Source organism: Sycon ciliatum, chromosome 7, assembly GCF_964019385.1.
Source record: "Sycon ciliatum chromosome 7, ocSycCili1.1, whole genome shotgun sequence".
NCBI classification, from domain to species: domain Eukaryota; kingdom Metazoa; phylum Porifera; class Calcarea; order Leucosolenida; family Sycettidae; genus Sycon; species Sycon ciliatum.
In genome coordinates this window covers 13,225,835-13,247,750 of record NC_088649.1, presented here as the reverse complement: position 1 = coordinate 13,247,750, position 21,916 = coordinate 13,225,835, and the positions used below count along the sequence as shown (strand labels likewise).

At 44.7% G+C, this 21,916-nt stretch overlaps 1 long non-coding RNA gene across 2 annotated transcripts in view; it reads right to left on the bottom strand.

The window, feature by feature from the left end:
* The window catches only part of LOC135820714 (uncharacterized), a 283,499-nt gene that overhangs the window by 98,953 nt on the left and 162,630 nt on the right, over positions 1 to 21,916 (bottom strand). The window contains exons 1-2 of one of the 2 annotated variants that reach the window (XR_010554185.1): positions 21,467 to 21,526; positions 13,766 to 13,823 (exon numbers count right to left, since the gene is read on the bottom strand). This is a non-coding gene — a long non-coding RNA (uncharacterized LOC135820714). Of the gene's footprint in view, positions 1 to 13,765; positions 13,824 to 21,466; positions 21,527 to 21,916 lie in introns of those variants that run through there. The other variant, XR_010554184.1, reaches the window with a different exon arrangement.

Sequence of the window (21,916 nt, the reverse complement as noted above, 5' to 3'; positions counted from 1 at the left end):
TAAACTATTCACAGCAGTGCCAAATTTTCTGGGTCACTGAATGTGGGTGCCAGCGCCTTACAAGCAAACCAAAAATCAAACATATGCGACTACCGACATTACAGCTGGGTCATGTTATAGAGAGGTACGTTGAAATTGAAAGGCGAGCACAAATGGTCAAAATCCGACATTTTCTCATCTGTCTGCCCGTTCGCAGCTCAGAAAATGACAATAACCATCCTCATCTCGTTGTGTAGCTGGACATAGACAAGGGCACCCAGAAAAAGACCCACATTTCTCTAAAGAGCTCGCCCACGGCTGCTGAAAGCTGAATAATAACCTATCTCCAAGTTTGGGGCTTTTTACCCGTGAATCTTCACTTTGCGACTAAACTATTAACAGCAGTGCCAAATTTTCTGGGTCACTGAATGTGGGTGCTTGCGCCCTACAAACAAACCAAAAATCAAACATATGCGACTACTGACATTACAGCTGTCTCATGTTATAGAGAGGTACGTTGAAATTGAAAGGTGAGCACAAAATTAATGGTCAAAATCCGACATTTTCTCACCTTTCTGCCCGTTCGCAGCTCAGAAAATGACAATGACCATCCTCATCTCGTTGTGTAGCTGGACATAGACAAGGGCACCCAGAAAAAGACCCACATTTCTCTAAAGAACTCGCCCACGGCTGCTGAAAGCTGAATAATAACCTATCTCCAAGTTTGGGGCTTTTTACCCGTGAATCTTCACTTTGCGACTAAACTATTCACAGCAGTGCCAAATTTTCTGGCTCACTGAATGTGGGTGCCTGCGCCCTACAAGCAAACCAAAAATCAAACAAATGCGACTACTGACATTACAGCTGGGTCATGTTATAGAGAGGTACGTTGAAATTGAAAGGTGAGCACAAATGGTCAAAATCCGACATTTTCTCACCTTTCTGCCCGGTCGCAGCTCAGAAAATGACCATGCCCATCCTCATCTCGTTGTGTAGCTGGACATAGACAAGGGCACCCAGGAAAAGACCCACATTTCTCTAAAGAACTCGCCCACGGCTGCTGAAAGCTGAATAATACCCTATCTCCAAGTTTGGGGCTTTTTACCCGTGAATCTTCACTTTGCGACTAAACTATTCACAGCAGTGCCAAATTTTCTGGGTCACTGAATGTGGGTGCCTGCGCCCTACAAGCAAACCAAAAATCAAACATATGCGACTACTGACATTACAGCTGGGTCATGTTATAGAGAGGTACGTTGAAATTGAAAGGTGAGCACAAATGGTCAAAATCCGACATTTTCTCACCTTTCTGCCCGTTCGCAGCTCAGAAAATGACAATGCCCATCCTCATCTCGTTGTGTAGCTGGACATAGACAAGGGCACCCAGAAAAAGACCCACATTTCTCTAAAGAACTCGCCCACGGCTGCTGAAAGCTGAATAATAACCTATCTCCAAGTTTGGGGCTTTTTACCCGTGAATCTTCACTTTGCGACTAAACTATTCACAGCAGTGCCAAATTTTCTGGGTCACTGAATGTGGGTGCCTGCGCCCTACAAGCAAACCAAAAATCAAACATATGCGACTACTGACATTACAGCTGGCTCATGTTATAGAGAGGTACGTTGAAATTGAAAGGTGAGCACAAATGGTCAAAATCCGACATTTTCTCACCTTTCTGCCCGTTCGCAGCTCAGAAAATGACAATGACCATCCTCATCTCGTTGTGTAGCTGGACATAGACAAGGGCACCCAGAAAAAGACCCACATTTCTCTAAAGAACTCGCCCACGGCTGCTGAAAGCTGAATAATACCCTATCTCCAAGTTTGGGGCTTTTTACCCGTGAATCTTCACTTTGCGACTAAACTATTCACAGCAGTGCCAAATTTTCTGGGTCACTGAATGTGGGTGCCTGCGCCCTACAAGCAAACCAAAAATCAAACATATGCGACTACTGACATTACAGCTGGGTCATGTTATAGAGAGGTACGTTGAAATTGAAAGGTGAGCACAAATGGTCAAAATCCGACATTTTCTCACCTTTCTGCCCGTTCGCAGCTCAGAAAATGACAATGCCCATCCTCATCTCGTTGTGTAGCTGGACATAGACAAGGGCACCCAGAAAAAGACCCACATTTCTCTAAAGAACTCGCCCACGGCTGCTGAAAGCTGAATAATAACCTATCTCCAAGTTTGGGGCTTTTTACCCGTGAATCTTCACTTTGCGACTAAACTATTCACAGCAGTGCTAAATTTTCTGGGTCACTGAATGTGGGTGCCTGCGCCCTACAAGCAAACCAAAAATCAAACATATGCGACTACTGACATTACAGCTGGCTCATGTTATAGAGAGGTACGTTGAAATTGAAAGGTGAGCACAAATGGTCAAAATCCGACATTTTCTCACCTTTCTGCCCGTTCGCAGCTCAGAAAATGACAATGACCATCCTCATCTCGTTGTGTAGCTGGACATAGACAAGGGCACCCAGAAAAAGACCCACATTTCTCTAAAGAACTCGCCCACGGCTGCTGAAAGCTGAATAATAACCTATCTCCAAGTTTGGGGCTTTTTACCCGTGAATCTTCACTTTGCGACTAAACTATTCACAGCAGTGCCAAATTTTCTGGGTCACTGAATGTGGGTGCCAGCGCCTTACAAGCAAACCAAAAATCAAACATATGCGACTACCGACATTACAGCTGGGTCATGTTATAGAGAGGTACGTTGAAATTGAAAGGCGAGCACAAATGGTCAAAATCCGACATTTTCTCATCTGTCTGCCCGTTCGCAGCTCAGAAAATGACAATAACCATCCTCATCTCGTTGTGTAGCTGGACATAGACAAGGGCACCCAGAAAAAGACCCACATTTCTCTAAAGAACTCGCCCACGGCTGCTGAAAGCTGAATAATAACCTATCTCCAAGTTTGGGGCTTTTTACCCGTGAATCTTCACTTTGCGACTAAACTATTCACAGCAGTGCCAAATTTTCTGGCTTACTTAATGTGGGTGCCTGCGCCCTACAAGCAAACCAAAAATCAAACATATGCGACCACTGACATTACAGCTGGGTCATGTTATAGAGAGGTACGTTGAAATTGAAAGGTGAGCACAAATGGTCAAAATCCGACATTTTCTCACCTTTCTGCCCGTTCGCAGCTCAGAAAATGACAATGACCATCCTCATCTCGTTGTGTAGCTGGACATAGACAAGGGCACCCAGAAAAAGACCCACATTTCTCTAAAGAACTCGCCCACGGCTGCTGAAAGCTGAATAATACCCTATCTCCAAGTTTGGGGCTTTTTACCCGTGAATCTTCACTTTGCGACTAAACTATTCACAGCAGTGCCAAATTTTCTGGGTAACTTAAAAGTGGGTGCCTGCGCCCTACAAGCAAACCAAAAATCAAACATATGCGACTACTGACATTACAGCTGGGTCATGTTATAGAGAGGTACGTGGAAATTGAAAGGTGAGCACAAATGGTCAAAATCCGACATTTTCTCACCTTTCTGCCCGTTCGCAGCTCAGAAAATGACAATGACCATCCTCATCTCGTTGTGTAGCTGGACATAGACAAGGGCACCCAGAATAAGACCCACATTTCTCTAAAGAGCTCGCCCACGGCTGCTGAAAGCTGAATAATAACCTATCTCCAAGTTTGGGGCTTTTTACCCGTGAATCTTCACTTTGCGACTAAACTATTAACAGCAGTGCCAAATTTTCTGGGTCACTGAATGTGGGTGCTTGCGCCCTACAAACAAACCAAAAATCAAACATATGCGACTACTGACATTACAGCTGGCTCATGTTATAGAGAGGTACGTTGAAATTGAAAGGCGAGCACAAATGGTCAAAATCCGACATTTTCTCATCTGTCTGCCCGGTCGCAGCTCAGAAAATGACAATAACCATCCTCATCTCGTTGTGTAGCTGGACATAGACAAGGGCACCCAGAAAAAGACCCACATTTCTCTAAAGAACTCGCCCATAGCTGCTGAAAGCTGAATAATAACCTATCTCCAAGTTTGGGGCTTTTTACCCGTGAATCTTCACTTTGCGACTAAACTATTCACAGCAGTGCCAAATTTTCTGGGTCACTGAATGTGGGTGCCTGCGCCCTACAAGCAAACCAAAAATCAAACATATGCGACTACTGACATTACAGCTGGGTCATGTTATAGAGAGGTACGTTGAAATTGAAAGGTGAGCACAAATGGTCAAAATCCGACATTTTCTCACCTTTCTGCCCGTTCGCAGCTCAGAAAATGACAATGACCATCCTCATCTCGTTGTGTAGCTGGACATAGACAAGGGCACCCAGAAAAAGACCAACATTTCTCTAAAGAACTCGCCCACGGCTGCTGAAAGCTGAATAATACCCTATCTCCAAGTTTGGGGCTTTTTACCCGTGAATCTTCACTTTGCGACTAAACTATTCACAGCAGTGCCAAATTTTCTGGGTTACTTAAAAGTGGGTGCCTGCGCCCTACAAGCAAACCAAAAATCAAACATATGCGACTACTGACATTACAGCTGGGTCATGTTATAGAGAGGTACGTGGAAATTGAAAGGTGAGCACAAATGGTCAAAATCCGACATTTTCTCACCTTTCTGCCCGTTCGCAGCTCAGAAAATGACAATGACCATCCTCATCTCGTTGTGTAGCTGGACATAGACAAGGGCACCCAGAAAAAGACCCACATTTCTCTAAAGAGCTCGCTCACGGCTGCTGAAAGCTGAATAATAACCTATCTCCAAGTTTGGGGCTTTTTACCCGTGAATCTTCACTTTGCGACTAAACTATTAACAGCAGTGCCAAATTTTCTGGGTCACTGAATGTGGGTGCTTGCGCCCTACAAACAAACCAAAAATCAAACATATGCGACTACTGACATTACAGCTGTCTCATGTTATAGAGAGGTACGTTGAAATTGAAAGGTGAGCACAAAATTAATGGTCAAAATCCGACATTTTCTCACCTTTCTGCCCGTTCGCAGCTCAGAAAATGACAATGACAATCCTCATCTCGTTGTGTAGCTGGACATAGACAAGGGCACCCAGAAAAAGACCCACATTTCTCTAAAGAACTCGCCCACGGCTGCTGAAAGCTGAATAATAACCTATCTCCAAGTTTGGGGCTTTTTACCCGTGAATCTTCACTTTGCGACTAAACTATTCACAGCAGTGCCAAATTTTCTGGCTCACTGAATGTGGGTGCCTGCGCCCTACAAGCAAACCAAAAATCAAACATATGCGACTACTGACATTACAGCTGGGTCATGTTATAGAGAGGTACGTTGAAATTGAAAGGTGAGCACAAATGGTCAAAATCCGACATTTTCTCATCTTTCTGCCCGTTCGCAACTCAGAAAATGACAATGAACATCCTCATCTCGTTGTGTAGCTGGACATAGACAAGGGCACCCAGAAAAAGACCCACATTTCTCTAAAGAGCTCGCCCACGGCTGCTGAAAGCTGAATAATAACCTATCTCCAAGTTGGGGGCTTTTTACCCGTGAATCGTCACTTTGCGACTAAACTTTTCACAGCAGTGCCAAATTTTCTGGGTCACTGAATGTGGGTGCCTGCGCCCTACAAGCAAACCAAAAATCAAACATATGCGACTACTGACATTACAGCAGGGTCATGTTATAGAGAGGTACGTTGAAATTGAAAGGTGAGCACAAATGGTCAAAATCCGACATTTTTTCATCTTTCTGCCCGTTCGCAGCTCAGAAAATGACAATGACCATCCTCATCTCGTTGTGTAGCTGGACATAGACAAGGGCACCCAGAAAAAGACCCACATTGCTCTAAAGAACTCGCCCACGGCTGCTGAAAGCTGAATAATAACCTATCTCCAAGTTTGGGGCTTTTTACCCGTGAATCTTCACGTTGCGACTAAACTATTCACAGCAGTGCCAAATTTTCTGGGTCACTAAATGTGGGTGCCTGCGCCCTACAAGCAAACCAAAAATCAAACAAATGCGACTACTGACATTACAGCTGGGTCATGTTATAGAGAGGTACGTTGAAATTGAAAGGTGAGCACAAATGGTCAAAATCCGACATTTTCTCACCTTTCTGCCCGTTCGCAGCTCAGAAAATGACAATGACCATCCTCATCTCGTTGTGTAGCCCGACATAGACAAGGGTACCCAGAAAAAGACCCACATTTCTCTAAAGAACTCGCCCACGGCTGCTGAAAGCTGAATAATAACCTATCTCCAAGTTTGGGGCTTTTACCCGTGAATCTTCACTTTGCGACTAAACTATTCACAGCAGTCCCAAATTTTCTGGCTCATTGAATGTGGGTGCCTGCGCCCTACAAGCAAACCAAAAATCAAACATATGCGACTACTGACATTACAGCTGGCTGGTGTTATAGAGAGGTACGTTGAAATTGAAAGGTGAGCACAAATGGTCAAAATCCGACATTTTCTTACCTTTCTGCCGGTCGCAGCTCAGAAAATGACAATGCCCATCCTCTTCTCGTTGTGTAGCTGGACATAGACAAGGGCACCCAGAAAAAGACCCACATTTCTCTAAAGAACTCGCCCACGGCTGCTGAAAGCTGAATAATAACCTATCTCCAAGTTTGGGGCTTTTTACCCGTGAATCTTCCCTTTGCGACTAAACTATTCACAGCAGTGCCAAATTTTCTGGGTCACTGAATGTGGGTGCCTGCGCCCTACAAGCAAACCAAAAATCAAACATATGCGACTACTGACATTAAAGCTGGGTCATGTTATAGAGAGGTACGTTGAAATTGAAAGGCGAGCACAAATGGTCAAAATCCGACATTTTCTCATCTTTCTGCCCGTTCGCAGCTCAGAAAATGACAATGACCATCCTCATCTCGTTGTGTAGCTGGACATAGACAAGGGCACCCAGGAAAAGACCCACATTTCTCTAAAGAACTCGCCCACGGCTGCTGAAAGCTGAATAATAACCTATCTCCAAGTTTGGGGCTTTTTACCCGTGGATCATCACTTTGCGACTAAACTATTGACAGCAGTGCCAAATTTTCTGGGTCACTGAATGTGCGTGCCTGCGCCCTACAAGCCAACCAAAAATCAAACATATGCGACTACTGACATTACAGCTGGGTCATGTTATAGAGAGGTACGTTGAAATTGAAAGGTGACCACAAATGGTCAAAATCCGACATTTTCTCACCTTTCTGCCCGTTCGCAGCTCAGAAAATGACAATGACCATCCTCATCTCGTTGTGGAGCTGGACATAGACAAGGGCACCCAGGAAAAGACCCACATTTATCTAAAGAACTCGCCCACGGCTGCTGAAAGCTGAATAATAACCTATCTCCAAGTTTGGGGCTTTTTACCCGTGAATCTTCACTTTGCGACTAAACTATTCACAGCAGTGCCAAATTTTCTGGGTCACTGAATGTGGGTGCCTGCGCCCTACAAGCAAACCAAAAATCAAACAAATGCGACTACTGACATTACAGCTGGGTCATGTTATAGAGAGGTACGTTGAAATTGAAAGGTGAGCACAAATGGTCAAAATCCGACATTTTCTCACCTTTCTGCCCGTTCGCAGCTCAGAAAATGACAATGACCATCCTCATCTCGTTGTGTAGCTGGACATAGACAAGGGCACCCAGAAAAAGACCCACATTTCTCTAAAGAACTCGCCCACGGCTGCTGAAAGCTGAATAATAACCTATCTCCAAGTTTGGGGCTTTTTACCCGTGAATCTTCACTTTGCGACTAAACTATTCACAGCAGTGCCAAATTTTCTGGGTCACTGAATGTGGGTGCCTGCGCCCTACAAGCAAACCAAAAATCAAACATATGCGACTACTGACATTACAGCTGGGTCATGTTATAGAGAGGTACGTTGAAATTGAAAGGCGAGCACAAATGGTCAAAATCCGACATTTTCTCATCTTTCTGCCCGTTCGCAGCTCAGAAAATGACAATGACCATCCTCATCTCGTTGTGTAGCTGGACATAGACAAGGGCACCCAGGAAAAGACCCACATTTCTCTAAAGAACTCGCCCACGGCTGCTGAAAGCTGAATAATAACCTATCTCCAAGTTTGGGGCTTTTTACCCGTGAATCTTCACTTTGCGACTAAACTATTGACAGCAGTGCCAAATTTTCTGGGTCACTGAATGTGCGTGCCTGCGCCCTACAAGCAAACCAAAAATCAAACATATGCGACTACTGACATTACAGCTGGGTCATGTTATAGAGAGGTACGTTGAAATTGAAAGGTGACCACAAATGGTCAAAATCCGACATTTTCTCACCTTTCTGCCCGTTCGCAGCTCAGAAAATGACAATGACCATCCTCATCTCGTTGTGTAGCTGGACATAGACAAGGGTACCCAGAAAAAGACCCACATTTCTCTAAAGAACTCGCCCACGGCTGCTGAAAGCTGAATAATAACCTATCTCCAAGTTTGGGGCTTTTTACCCGTGAATCTTCACTTTGCGACTAAACTATTCACAGCAGTGCCAAATTTTCTGGGTCACTGAATGTGCGTGCCTGCGCCCTACAAGCAAACCAAAAATCAAACATATGCGACTACTGACATTACAGCTGGGTCATGTTATAGAGAGGTACGTTGAAATTGAAAGGTGACCACAAATGGTCAAAATCCGACATTTTCTCACCTTTCTGCCGGTTCGCAGCTCAGAAAATGACAATGACCATCCTCATCTCGTTGTGTAGCTGGACATAGACAAGGGCACCCAGAAAAATACCCACATTTCTCTAAAGAACTCGCCCACGGCTGCTGAAAGCTGAATAATAACCTATCTCAAGGTTTGGGGCTTTTTACCCGTGAATCTTCACTTTGCGACTAAACTATTCACAGCAGTGCCAAATTTTCTGGGTCACTGAATGTGGGTGCCTGCGCCCTACAAGCAAACCAAAAATCAAACAAATGCGACTACTGACATTACAGCTGGGTCATGTTATAGAGAGGTACGTTGAAATTGAAAGGTGAGCACAAATGGTCAAAATCCGACATTTTCTCACCTTTCTGCCCGTTCGCAGCTCAGAAAATGACAATGACCATCCTCATCTCGTTGTGTAGCTGGACATAGACAAGGGCACCCAGAAAAAGACCCACATTTCTCTAAAGAACTCGCCCACGGCTGCTGAAAGCTGAATAATAACCTATCTCCAAGTTTGGGGCTTTTTACCCGTGAATCTTCACTTTGCGACTAAACTATTCACAGCAGTGCCAAATTTTCTGGGTCACTGAATGTGGGTGCCTGCGCCCTACAAGCAAACCAAAAATCAAACATATGCGACTACTGACATTAAAGCTGGCTCATGTTATAGAGAGGTACGTGGAAATTGAAAGGTGAACACAAATGGTCAAAATCCGACATTTTCTCACCTTTCTGCCCGTTCGCAGCTCAGAAAATGACAATGACCATACTCATCTCGTTGTGTAGCTGGACATAGACAAGGGCACCCAGAAAAAGACCCACATTTCTCTAAAGAACTCGCCCACGGCTGCTGAAAGCTGAATAATAACCTATCTCCAAGTTTGGGGCTTTTTACCCGTGAATCTTCACTTTGCGACTAAACTATTCACAGCAGTGCCAAATTTTCTGGGTCACTGAATGTGGGTGCCTGCGCCCTACAAGCAAACCAAAAATCAAACATATGCGACTACTGACATTACAGCTGGCTCATGTTATAGAGAGGTACGTGGAAATTGAAAGGTGAGCACAAATGGTCAAAATCCGACATTTTCTCGCCTTTCTGCCCGTTCGCAGCTCAGAAAATGACAATGCCCATCCTCATCTCGTTGTGTGGCTGGACATAGACAAGGGCACCCAGAAAAAGACCCACATTTCTCTAAAGAACTCGCCCACGGCTGCTGAAAGCTGAATAATAACCTATCTCCAAGTTTGGGGCTTTTTACCCTTGAATCTTCACTTTGCGACCAAACTATTCACAGCAGTGCCAAATTTTCTGGGTCACTGAATGTGGGTGCCTGCGCCCTACAAGCAAACCAAAAATCAAACAAATGCGACTACTGACATTACAGCTGGCTCATGTTATAGAGAGGTACGTGGAAATTGAAAGGTGAGCACAAATGGTCAAAATCCGACATTTTCTCACCTTTCTGCCCGTTCGCAGCTCAGAAAATGACAATGACCATCCTCATCTCGTTGTGAAGCTGGACATAGACAAGGGCACCCAGAAAAAGACCCACATTTCTCTAAAGAACTCGCCCACGGCTGCTGAAAGCTGAATAATAACCTATCTCCAAGTTTGGGGCTTTTTACCCGCGAATCTTCACTTTGCGACTAAACTATTCACAGCAGTGCCAAATTTTCTGGCTCACTGAATGTGGGTGCCTGCGCCCTACAAGCAAACCAAAAGTCAAACATATGCGACTACTGACATTACAGCTGGCTCATGTTATAGAGAGGTACGTTGAAATTGAAAGGTGAGCACAAATGGTCAAAATCCGACATTTTCTCACCTTTCTGCCGGTCGCAGCTCAGAAAATGACAATGCCCATCCTCTTCTCGTTGTGTAGCTGGACATAGACAAGGGCACCCAGAAAAAGACCCACATTTCTCTAAAGAACTCGCCCACGGCTGCTGAAAGCTGAATAATAACCTATCTCCAAGTTTGGGGCTTTTTACCCGTGAATCTTCACTTTGCGACTAAACTATTCACAGCAGTGCCAAATTTTCTGGGTCACTGAATGTGGGTGCCTGCGCCCTACAAGCAAACCAAAAATCAAACATATGCGACTACTGACATTACAGCTGGGTCATGTTATAGAGAGGTACGTTGAAATTGAAAGGCGAGCACAAATGGTCAAAATCCGACATTTTCTCATCTTTCTGCCCGTTCGCAGCTCAGAAAATGACAATGACCATCCTCATCTCGTTGTGTAGCTGGACATAGACAAGGGCACCCAGAAAAAGACCCACATTTCTCTAAAGAACTCGCCCACGGCTGCTGAAAGCTGAATAATAACCTATCTCCAAGTTTGGGGCTTTTTACCCGTGAATCTTCACTTTGCGACTAAACTATTCACAGCAGTGCCAAATTTTCTGGGTCACTGAATGTGGGTGCCTGCGCCCTACAAGCAAACCAAAAATCAAACAAATGCGACTACTGACATTACAGCTGGCTCATGTTATAGAGAGGTACGTGGAAATTGAAAGGTGAGCACAAATGGTCAAAATCCGACATTTTCTCACCTTTCTGCCCGTTCGCAGCTCAGAAAATGACAATGACCATCCTCATCTCGTTGTGAAGCTGGACATAGACAAGGGCACCCAGAAAAAGACCCACATTTCTCTAAAGAACTCGCCCACGGCTGCTGAAAGCTGAATAATAACCTATCTCCAAGTTTGGGGCTTTTTACCCGTGAATCTTCACTTTGCGACTAAACTATTCACAGCAGTGCCAAATTTTCTGGGTCACTGAATGTGGGTGCCTGCGCCCTACAAGCAAACCAAAAATCAAACATATGCGACTACTGACATTACAGCTGGCTCATGTTATAGAGAGGTACGTGGAAATTGAAAGGTGAGCACAAATGGTCAAAATCCGACATTTTCTCGCCTTTCTGCCCGTTCGCAGCTCAGAAAATGACAATGCCCATCCTCATCTCGTTGTGTGGCTGGACATAGACAAGGGCACCCAGAAAAAGACCCACATTTCTCTAAAGAACTCGCCCACGGCTGCTGAAAGCTGAATAATAACCTATCTCCAAGTTTGGGGCTTTTTACCCTTGAATCTTCACTTTGCGACCAAACTATTCACAGCAGTGCCAAATTTTCTGGGTCACTGAATGTGGGTGCCTGCTCCCTACAAGCAAACCAAAAATCAAACAAATGCGACTACTGACATTACAGCTGGCTCATGTTATAGAGAGGTACGTGGAAATTGAAAGGTGAGCACAAATGGTCAAAATCCGACATTTTCTAACCTTTCTGCCCGTTCGCAACTCAGAAAATGACAATGACCATCCTCATCTCGTTGTGAAGCTGGACATAGACAAGGGCACCCAGAAAAAGACCCACATTTCTCTAAAGAACTCGCCCACGGCTGCTGATGGCTGAATAATAACCTATCTCCAAGTTTGGGGCTTTTTACCCGCGAATCTTCACTTTGCGACTAAACTATTCACAGCAGTGCCAAATTTTCTCGGTCACTGAATGTGGGTGCCTGCGCCCTACAAGCAAACCAAAAGTCAAACATATGCGACTACTGACATTACAGCTGGCTCATGTTATAGAGAGGTACGTTGAAATTGAAAGGTGAGCACAAATGGTCAAAATCCGACATTTTCTCACCTTTCTGCCGGTCGCAGCTCAGAAAATGACAATGCCCATCCTCTTCTCGTTGTGTAGCTGGACATAGACAAGGGCACCCAGAAAAAGACCCACATTTCTCTAAAGAACTCGCCCACGGCTGCTGAAAGCTGAATAATAACCTATCTCCAAGTTTGGGGCTTTTTACCCGTGAATCTTCACTTTGCGACTAAACTATTCACAGCAGTGCCAAATTTTCTGGGTCACTGAATGTGGGTGCCTGCGCCCTACAAGCAAACCAAAAATCAAACATATGCGACTACTGACATTACAGCTGGGTCATGTTATAGAGAGGTACGTTGAAATTGAAAGGCGAGCACAAATGGTCAAAATCCGACATTTTCTCATCTTTCTGCCCGTTCGCAGCTCAGAAAATGACAATGACCATCCTCATCTCGTTGTGTAGCTGGACATAGACAAGGGCACCCAGAAAAAGACCCACATTTCTCTAAAGAACTCGCCCACGGCTGCTGAAAGCTGAATAATAACCTATCTCCAAGTTTGGGGCTTTTTACCCGTGAATCTTCACTTTGCGACTAAACTATTCACAGCAGTGCCAAATTTTCTGGGTAACTGAATGTGGGTGCCTGCGCCCTACAAGCAAACCAAAAATCAAACAAATGCGACTACTGACATTACAGCTGGCTCATGTTATAGAGAGGTACGTGGAAATTGAAAGGTGAGCACAAATGGTCAAAATCCGACATTTTCTCACCTTTCTGCCCGTTCGCAGCTCAGAAAATGACAATGACCATCCTCATCTCGTTGTGAAGCTGGACATAGACAAGGGCACCCACAAAAAGACCCACATTTTTCTAAAGAACTCGCCCACGGCTGCTGAAAGCTGAATAATAACCTATCTCCAAGTTTGGGGCTTTTTACCCGTGAATCTTCACTTTGCGACTAAACTATTCACAGCAGTGCCAAATTTTCTGGGTCACTGAATGTGGGTGCCTGCGCCCTACAAGCAAACCAAAAATCAAACAAATGCGACTACTGACATTACAGCTGGGTCATGTTATAGAGAGGTACGTTGAAATTGAAAGGTGAGCACAAATGGTCAAAATCCGACATTTTCTCACCTTTCTGCCCGTTCGCAGCTCAGAAAATGACAATGACCATCCTCATCTCGTTGTGTAGCTGGACATAGACAAGGGCACCCACAAAAAGACCCACATTTCTCTAAAGAACTCGCCCACGGCTGCTGAAAGCTGAATAATAACCTATCTCCAAGTTTGGGGCTTTTTACCCGTGAATCTTCACTTTGCGACTAAACTATTCACAGCAGTGCCAAATTTTCTGGGTCACTGAATGTGGGTGCCTGCGCCCTACAAGCAAACCAAAAATCAAACATATGCGACTACTGACATTACAGCTGGGTCATGTTATAGAGAGGTACGTTGAAATTGAAAGGTGACCACAAATGGTCAAAATCCGACATTTTCTCACCTTTCTGCCCGTTCGCAGCTTAGAAAATGACAATGACCATCCTCATCTCGTTGTGTAGCTGGACATAGACAAGGGTACCCAGAAAAAGACCCACATTTCTCTAAAGAACTCGCCCACGGCTGCTGAAAGCTGAATAATAACCTATCTCCAAGTTTGGGGCTTTTTACCCGTGAATCTTCACTTTGCGACTAAACTATTGACAGCAGTGCCAAATTTTCTGGGTCACTGAATGTGCGTGCCTGCGCCCTACAAGCAAACCAAAAATCAAACATATGCGACTACTGACATTACAGCTGGGTCATGTTATAGAGAGGTACGTTGAAATTGAAACGTGACCACAAATGGTCAAAATCCGACATTTTCTCACCTTTCTGCCCGTTCGCAGCTCAGAAAATGACAATGACCATCCTCATCTCGTTGTGTAGCTGGACATAGACAAGGGCACCCAGAAAAGACCCACATTTCTCTAAAGAACTCGCCCACGGCTGCTGAAAGCTGAATAATACCCTATCTCCAAGTTTGGGGCTTTTTACCCGTGAATCTTCACTTTGCGACTAAACTATTCACAGCAGTGCCAAATTTTCTGGGTCACTGAATGTGGGTGCCTGCGCCCTACAAGCAAACCAAAAATCAAACAAATGCGACTACTGACATTACAGCTGGGTCATGTTATAGAGAGGTACGTTGAAATTGAAAGGTCAGCACAAATGGTCAAAATCCGACATTTTCTCACCTTTCTGCCCGTTCGCAGCTCAGAAAATGACAATGACCATCCTCATCTCGTTGTGTAGCTGGACATAGACAAGGGTACCCAGAAAAAGACCCACATTTCTCTAAAGAACTCGCCCACGGCTGCTGAAAGCTGAATATTAACCTATCTCCAAGTTTGGGGCTTTTTACCCGTGAATCTTCACTTTGCGACTAAACTATTGACAGCAGTGCCAAATTTTCTGGGTCACTGAATGTGCGTGCCTGCGCCCTACAAGCAAACCAAAAATCAAACATATGCGACTACTGACATTACAGCTGGGTCATGTTATAGAGAGGTACGTTGAAATTGAAACGTGACCACAAATGGTCAAAATCCGACATTTTCTCACCTTTCTGCCCGTTCGCAGCTCAGAAAATGACAATGACCATCCTCATCTCGTTGTGTAGCTGGACATAGACAAGGGCACCCAGAAAAGACCCACATTTCTCTAAAGAACTCGCCCACGGCTGCTGAAAGCTGAATAATAACCTATCTCCAAGTTTGGGGCTTTTTACCCGTGAATCTTCACTTTGCGACTAAACTATTCACAGCAGTGCCAAATTTTCTGGGTCACTGAATGTGGGTGCCTGCGCCCTACAAGCAAACCAAAAATCAAACAAATGCGACTACTGACATTACAGCTGGGTCATGTTATAGAGAGGTACGTTGAAATTGAAAGGTCAGCACAAATGGTCAAAATCCGACATTTTCTCACCTTTCTGCCCGTTCGCAGCTCAGAAAATGACAATGACCATCCTCATCTCGTTGTGTAGCTGGACATAGACAAGGGCACCCAGAAAAAGACCCACATTTCTCTAAAGAACTCGCCCACGGCTGCTGAAAGCTGAATAATAACCTATCTCCAAGTTTGGGGCTTTTTACCCGTGAATCTTCACTTTGCGACTAAACTATTCACAGCAGTGCCAAATTTTCTGGGTCACTGAATGTGGGTGCCTGCGCCCTACAAGCAAACCAAAAATCAAACATATGCGACTACTGACATTAAAGCTGGCTCATGTTATAGAGAGGTACGTGGAAATTGAAAGGTGAACACAAATGGTCAAAATCCGACATTTTCTCACCTTTCTGCCCGTTCGCAGCTCAGAAAATGACAATGACCATCCTCATCTCGTTGTGTAGCTGGACATAGGCAAGGGCACCCAGAAAAAGACCCACATTTCTCTAAAGAACTCGCCCACGGCTGCTGAAAGCTGAATAATAACCTATCTACAAGTTTGGGGCTTTTTACCCGTGAATCTTCACCTTGCGACCAAACTATTCACAGCAGTGCCAAATTTTCTGGGTCACTGAATGTGGGTGCCTGCGCCCTACAAGCAAACCAAAAATCAAACAAATGCGACTACTGACATTACAGCTGGCTCATGTTATAGAGAGGTACGTGGAAATTGAAAGGTGAGCACAAATGGTCAAAATCCGACATTTTCTCACCTTTCTGCCCGTTCGCAGCTCAGAAAATGACAATGACCATCCTCATCTCGTTGTGAAGCTGGACATAGACAAGGGCACCCAGAAAAAGACCCACATTTCTCTAAAGAACTCGCCCACGGCTGCTGAAAGCTGAATAATAACCTATCTCCAAGTTTGGGGCTTTTTACCCGCGAATCTTCACTTTGCGACTAAACTATTCACAGCAGTGCCAAATTTTCTGGCTCACTGAATGTGGGTGCCTGCGCCCTACAAGCAAACCAAAAGTCAAACATATGCGACTACTGACATTACAGCTGGCTCATGTTATAGAGAGGTACGTTGAAATTGAAAGGTGAGCACAAATGGTCAAAATCCGACATTTTCTCACCTTTCTGCCGGTCGCAGCTCAGAAAATGACAATGCCCATCCTCTTCTCGTTGTGTAGCTGGACATAGACAAGGGCACCCAGAAAAAGACCCACATTTCTCTAAAGAACTCGCCCACGGCTGCTGAAAGCTGAATAATAACCTATCTCCAAGTTTGGGGCTTTTTACCCGTGAATCTTCACTTTGCGACTAAACTATTCACAGCAGTGCCAAATTTTCTGGGTCACTGAATGTGGGTGCCTGCGCCCTACAAGCAAACCAAAAATCAAACATATGCGACTACTGACATTACAGCTGGGTCATGTTATAGAGAGGTACGTTGAAATTGAAAGGCGAGCACAAATGGTCAAAATCCGACATTTTCTCATCTTTCTGCCCGTTCGCAGCTCAGAAAATGACAATGACCATCCTCATCTCGTTGTGTAGCTGGACATAGACAAGGGCACCCAGAAAAAGACCCACATTTCTCTAAAGAACTCGCCCACGGCTGCTGAAAGCTGAATAATAACCTATCTCCAAGTTTGGGGCTTTTTACCCGTGAATCTTCACTTTGCGACTAAACTATTCACAGCAGTGCCAAATTTTCTGGGTCACTGAATGTGGGTGCCTGCGCCCTACAAGCAAACCAAAAATCAAACAAATGCGACTACTGACATTACAGCTGGCTCATGTTATAGAGAGGTACGTGGAAATTGAAAGGTGAGCACAAATGGTCAAAATCCGACAGTTTCTCACCTTTCTGCCCGTTCGCAGCTGAGAAAATGACAATGACCATCCTCATCTCGTTGTGAAGCTGGACATAGACAAGGGCACCCAGAAAAAGACCCACATTTCTCTAAAGAACTCGCCCACGGCTGCTGAAAGCTGAATAATAACCTATCTCCAAGTTTGGGGCTTTTTACCCGTGAATCTTCACTTTGCGACTAAACTATTCACAGCAGTGCCAAATTTTCTGGGTCACTGAATGTGCGTGCCTGCGCCCTACAAGCAAACCAAAAATCAAACATATGCGACTACTGACATTACAGCTGGGTCATGTTATAGAGAGGTACGTTGAAATTGAAAGGTGACCACAAATGGTCAAAATCCGACATTTTCTCACCTTTCTGCCGGTCGCAGCTCAGAAAATGACAATGCCCATCCTCTTCTCGTTGTGTAGCTGGACATAGACAAGGGCACCCAGAAAAAGACCCACATTTCTCTAAAGAACTCGCCCACGGCTGCTGAAAGCTGAATAATAACCTATCTCCAAGTTTGGGGCTTTTTACCCGTGAATCTTCACTTTGCGACTAAACTATTCACAGCAGTGCCAAATTTTCTGGGTCACTGAATGTGGGTGCCTGCGCCCTACAAGCAAACCAAAAATCAAACATATGCGACTACTGACATTACAGCTGGGTCATGTTATAGAGAGGTACGTTGAAATTGAAAGGCGAGCACAAATGGTCAAAATCCGACATTTTCTCATCTTTCTGCCCGTTCGCAGCTCAGAAAATGACAATGACCATCCTCATCTCGTTGTGTAGCTGGACATAGACAAGGGCACCCAGAAAAAGACCCACATTTCTCTAAAGAACTCGCCCACGGCTGCTGAAAGCTGAATAATAACCTATCTCCAAGTTTGGGGCTTTTTACCCGTGAATCTTCACTTTGCGACTAAACTATTCACAGCAGTGCCAAATTTTCTGGGTCACTGAATGTGGGTGCCTGCGCCCTACAAGCAAACCAAAAATCAAACAAATGCGACTACTGACATTACAGCTGGCTCATGTTATAGAGAGGTACGTGGAAATTAAAAGGTGAGCACAAATGGTCAAAATCCGACATTTTCTCACCTTTCTGCCCGTTCGCAGCTGAGAAAATGACAATGACCATCCTCATCTCGTTGTGAAGCTGGACATAGACAAGGGCACCCAGAAAAAGACCCACATTTCTCTAAAGAACTCGCCCACGGCTGCTGAAAGCTGAATAATAACCTATCTCCAAGTTTGGGGCTTTTTACCCGTGAATCTTCACTTTGCGACTAAACTATTCACAGCAGTGCCAAATTTTCTGGGTCACTGAATGTGCGTGCCTGCGCCCTACAAGCAAACCAAAAATCAAACATATGCGACTACTGACATTACAGCTGGGTCATGTTATAGAGAGGTACGTTGAAATTGAAAGGTGACCACAAATGGTCAAAATCCGACATTTTCTCACCTTTCTGCCCGTTCGCAGCTCAGAAAATGACAATGACCATCCTCATCTCGTTGTGTAGCTGGACATAGACAAGGGCACCCAGAAAAAGACCCACATTTCTCTAAAGAACTCGCCCACGGCTGCTGAAAGCTCAATAATAACCTATCTCCAAGTTTGGGGCTTTTTACCCGTGAATCTTCACTTTGCGACTTAACTATTCACAGCAGTGCCAAATTTTCTGGGTCACTGAATGTGGGTGCCTGCGCCCTACAAGCAAACCAAAAATCAAACAAATGCGACTGCTGACATTACAGCTGGGTCATGTTATAGAGAGGTACGTTGAAATTGAAAGGTGAGCACAAATGGTCAAAATCCGACATTTTCTCACCTTTCTGCCCGTTCGCAGCTCAGAAAATGACAATGACCATCCTCATCTCGTTGTGTAGGTGGACATAGACAAGGGCACCCAGAAAAAGACCCACATTTCTCTAAAGAACTCGCCCACGGCTGCTGAAAGCTGAATAATAACCTATCTAAGTTTGGGGCTTTTTACCCGTGAATCTTCACTTTGTGACTAAACTATTCACAGCAGTGCCAAATTTTCTGGGTCACTGAATGTGGGTGCCTGCGCCCTACAAGGAAACCAAAAATCAAACATATGCGACTACTGACTTTACAGCTGGCTCATGTTATAGAGAGGTACGTGGAAATTGAAAGGTCAGCACAAATGGTCAAAATCCAACATTTTCTCACCTGTCTGCCCGTTTGCAGCTCAGAAAATGACAATGACCATCCTCATCTCGTTGTGTAGCTGGACATAGACAAGGGCACCCAGAAAAAGACCCACATTTCTCTAAAGAACTCGCCCACGGCTGCTGAAAGCTGAATAATAACCTATCTCCAAGTTTGGGGCTTTTTACCCGTGAAACTTCACTTTGCGACTAAATTATTCACAGCAGTGCCAAATTTTCTGGGTCACTGAATGTGGGTGCCTGCGCCCTACAAGCAAACCAAAAATCAAACATATGCGACTACTGACATTACAGCTGGCTCATGTTATAGAGAGGTACGTGGAAATTGAAAGGAGAGCACAAATGGTTAAAATCCGACATTTTCTCACCTTTCTGCCCGTTCGCAGCTCAGAAAATGACAATGACCATCCTCATCTCGTTGTGTAGCTGGACATAGACAAGGGCACCCAGAAAAAGACCCACATTTCTCTAAAGAACTCGCCCACGGCTGCTGAAAGCTGAATAATACCCTATCTCCAAGTTTGGGGCTTTTTACCCGTGAATATTCACTTTGCGACTAAACTATTCACAGCAGTGCCAAATTTTCTCGGTCACTGAATGTGGGTGCCTGTGCCCTACAAGCAAACCAAAAATCAAACATATGCGACTACTGACATTACAGCTGGGTCATGTTATAGAGAGGTACGTTGAAATTGAAAGGTGAGCACAAATGGTCAAAATCCGACATTTTCTCATCTTTCTGCCCGTTCGCAACTCAGAAAATGACAATGACCATCCTCATCTCGTTGTGTAGCTGGACATAGACAAGGGCACCCAGAAAAAGATCCACATTTCTCTAAAGAACTCGCCCACGGCTGCTGAAAGCTGAATAATACCCTATCTCCAAGTTTGGGGCTTTTTACCCGTGAATCTTCACTTTGCGACTAAACTATTCACAGCAGTGCCAAATTTTCTGGGTCACTGAATGTGCGTGCCTGCGCCCTACAAGCAAACTAAAAATCAAACAAATGCGACTACTGACATTACAGCTGGGTCATGTTATAGAGAGGTACGTTGAAATTGAAAGGTGAGCACAAATGGTCAAAATCCGACATTTTCTCACCTTTCTGCCCGTTCGCAGCTCAGAAAATGACAATGCCCATCCTCATCTCGTTGTGTAGCTGGACATAGACAAGGGCACCCAGGAAAAGACCCACATTTCTCTAAAGAGCTCGCCCACGGCTGCTGAAAGCTGAATAATAACCTATCTCCAAGTTTGGGGCTTTTTACCCGTGAATCTTCACTTTACGACTAAACTATTCACAGCAGTGCCAAATTTTCTGGGTCACTGAATGTGGGTGCCTGCGCCCTACAAGCAAACCAGAAATCAAACATATGCGACTACTGACATTACAGCTGGGTCATGTTATAGAGAGGTACGTGGAAATTGAAAGGTGAGCACAAATGGTCAAAATCCGACATTTTCTCACCTTTCTGCCCGTTCGCAGCTCAGAAAATGACAATGCCCATCCTCATCTCGTTGTGTAGCTGGACATAGACAAGGGCCCCAAGAAAAAGACCCACATTTCTCTAAAGAACTCGCCCACGGCTGCTGAAAGCTGAATAATAACCTATCTCCAAGTTTGGGGCTTTTTACCCGTGAATCTTCACTTTGCGACTAAACTATTCACAGCAGTGCCAAATTTTCTGGGTCACTGAATGTGGGTGCCTGCGCCCTACAAGCAAACCAAAAATCAAACAAATGCGACTACTGACATTACAGCTGGGTCATGTTATAGTTAGGTACGTTGAAATTGAAAGGTGAGCACAAATGGTCAAAATCCGACATTTTCTCACCTTTCTGCCCGTTCGCAGCTCAGAAAATGACAATGACCATCCTCATCTCGTTGTGTAGCTGGACATAGACAAGGGCACCAAGAAAAAGACCCACATTTCTCTAAAGAACTCGCCCACGGCTGCTGAAAGCTGAATAATAACCTATCTCCAAGTTTGGGGCTTTTTACCCGTGAATCTTCACTTTGCGACTAAACTATTCACAGCAGTGCCAAATTTTCTAGGTCACTGAATGTGGGTGCCTGCGCCCTACAAGCAAACCAAAAATCAAACATATGCGACTACTGACTTTACAGCTGGCTCATGTTATAGAGAGGTACGTGGAAATTGAAAGGTCAGCACAAATGGTCAAAATCCGACATTTTCTCACCTTTCTGCCCGTTTGCAGCTCAGAAAATGACAATGACCATCCTCATCTCGTTGTGTAGCTGGACATAGACAAGGGCACCCAGAAAAAGACCCACATTTCTCTAAAGAACTCGCCCACGGCTGCTGAAAGCTGAATAATAACCTATCTCCAAGTTTGGGGCTTTTTACCCGTGAATCTTCACTTTGCGACTAAATTATTCACAGCAGTGCCAAATTTTCTGGGTCACTGAATGTGCGTGCCTGCGCCCTACAAGCAAACCAAAAATCAAACATATGCGACTACTGACATTACAGCTGGCTCATGTTATAGAGAGGTACGTTGAAATTGAAAGGTGAGCACAAATGGTCAAAATCCGACATTTTCTTATCTTTCTGCCCGTTCGCAACTCAGAAAATGACAATGACCATCCTCATCTCGTTGTGTAGCTGGACATAGACAAGGGCACCCAGA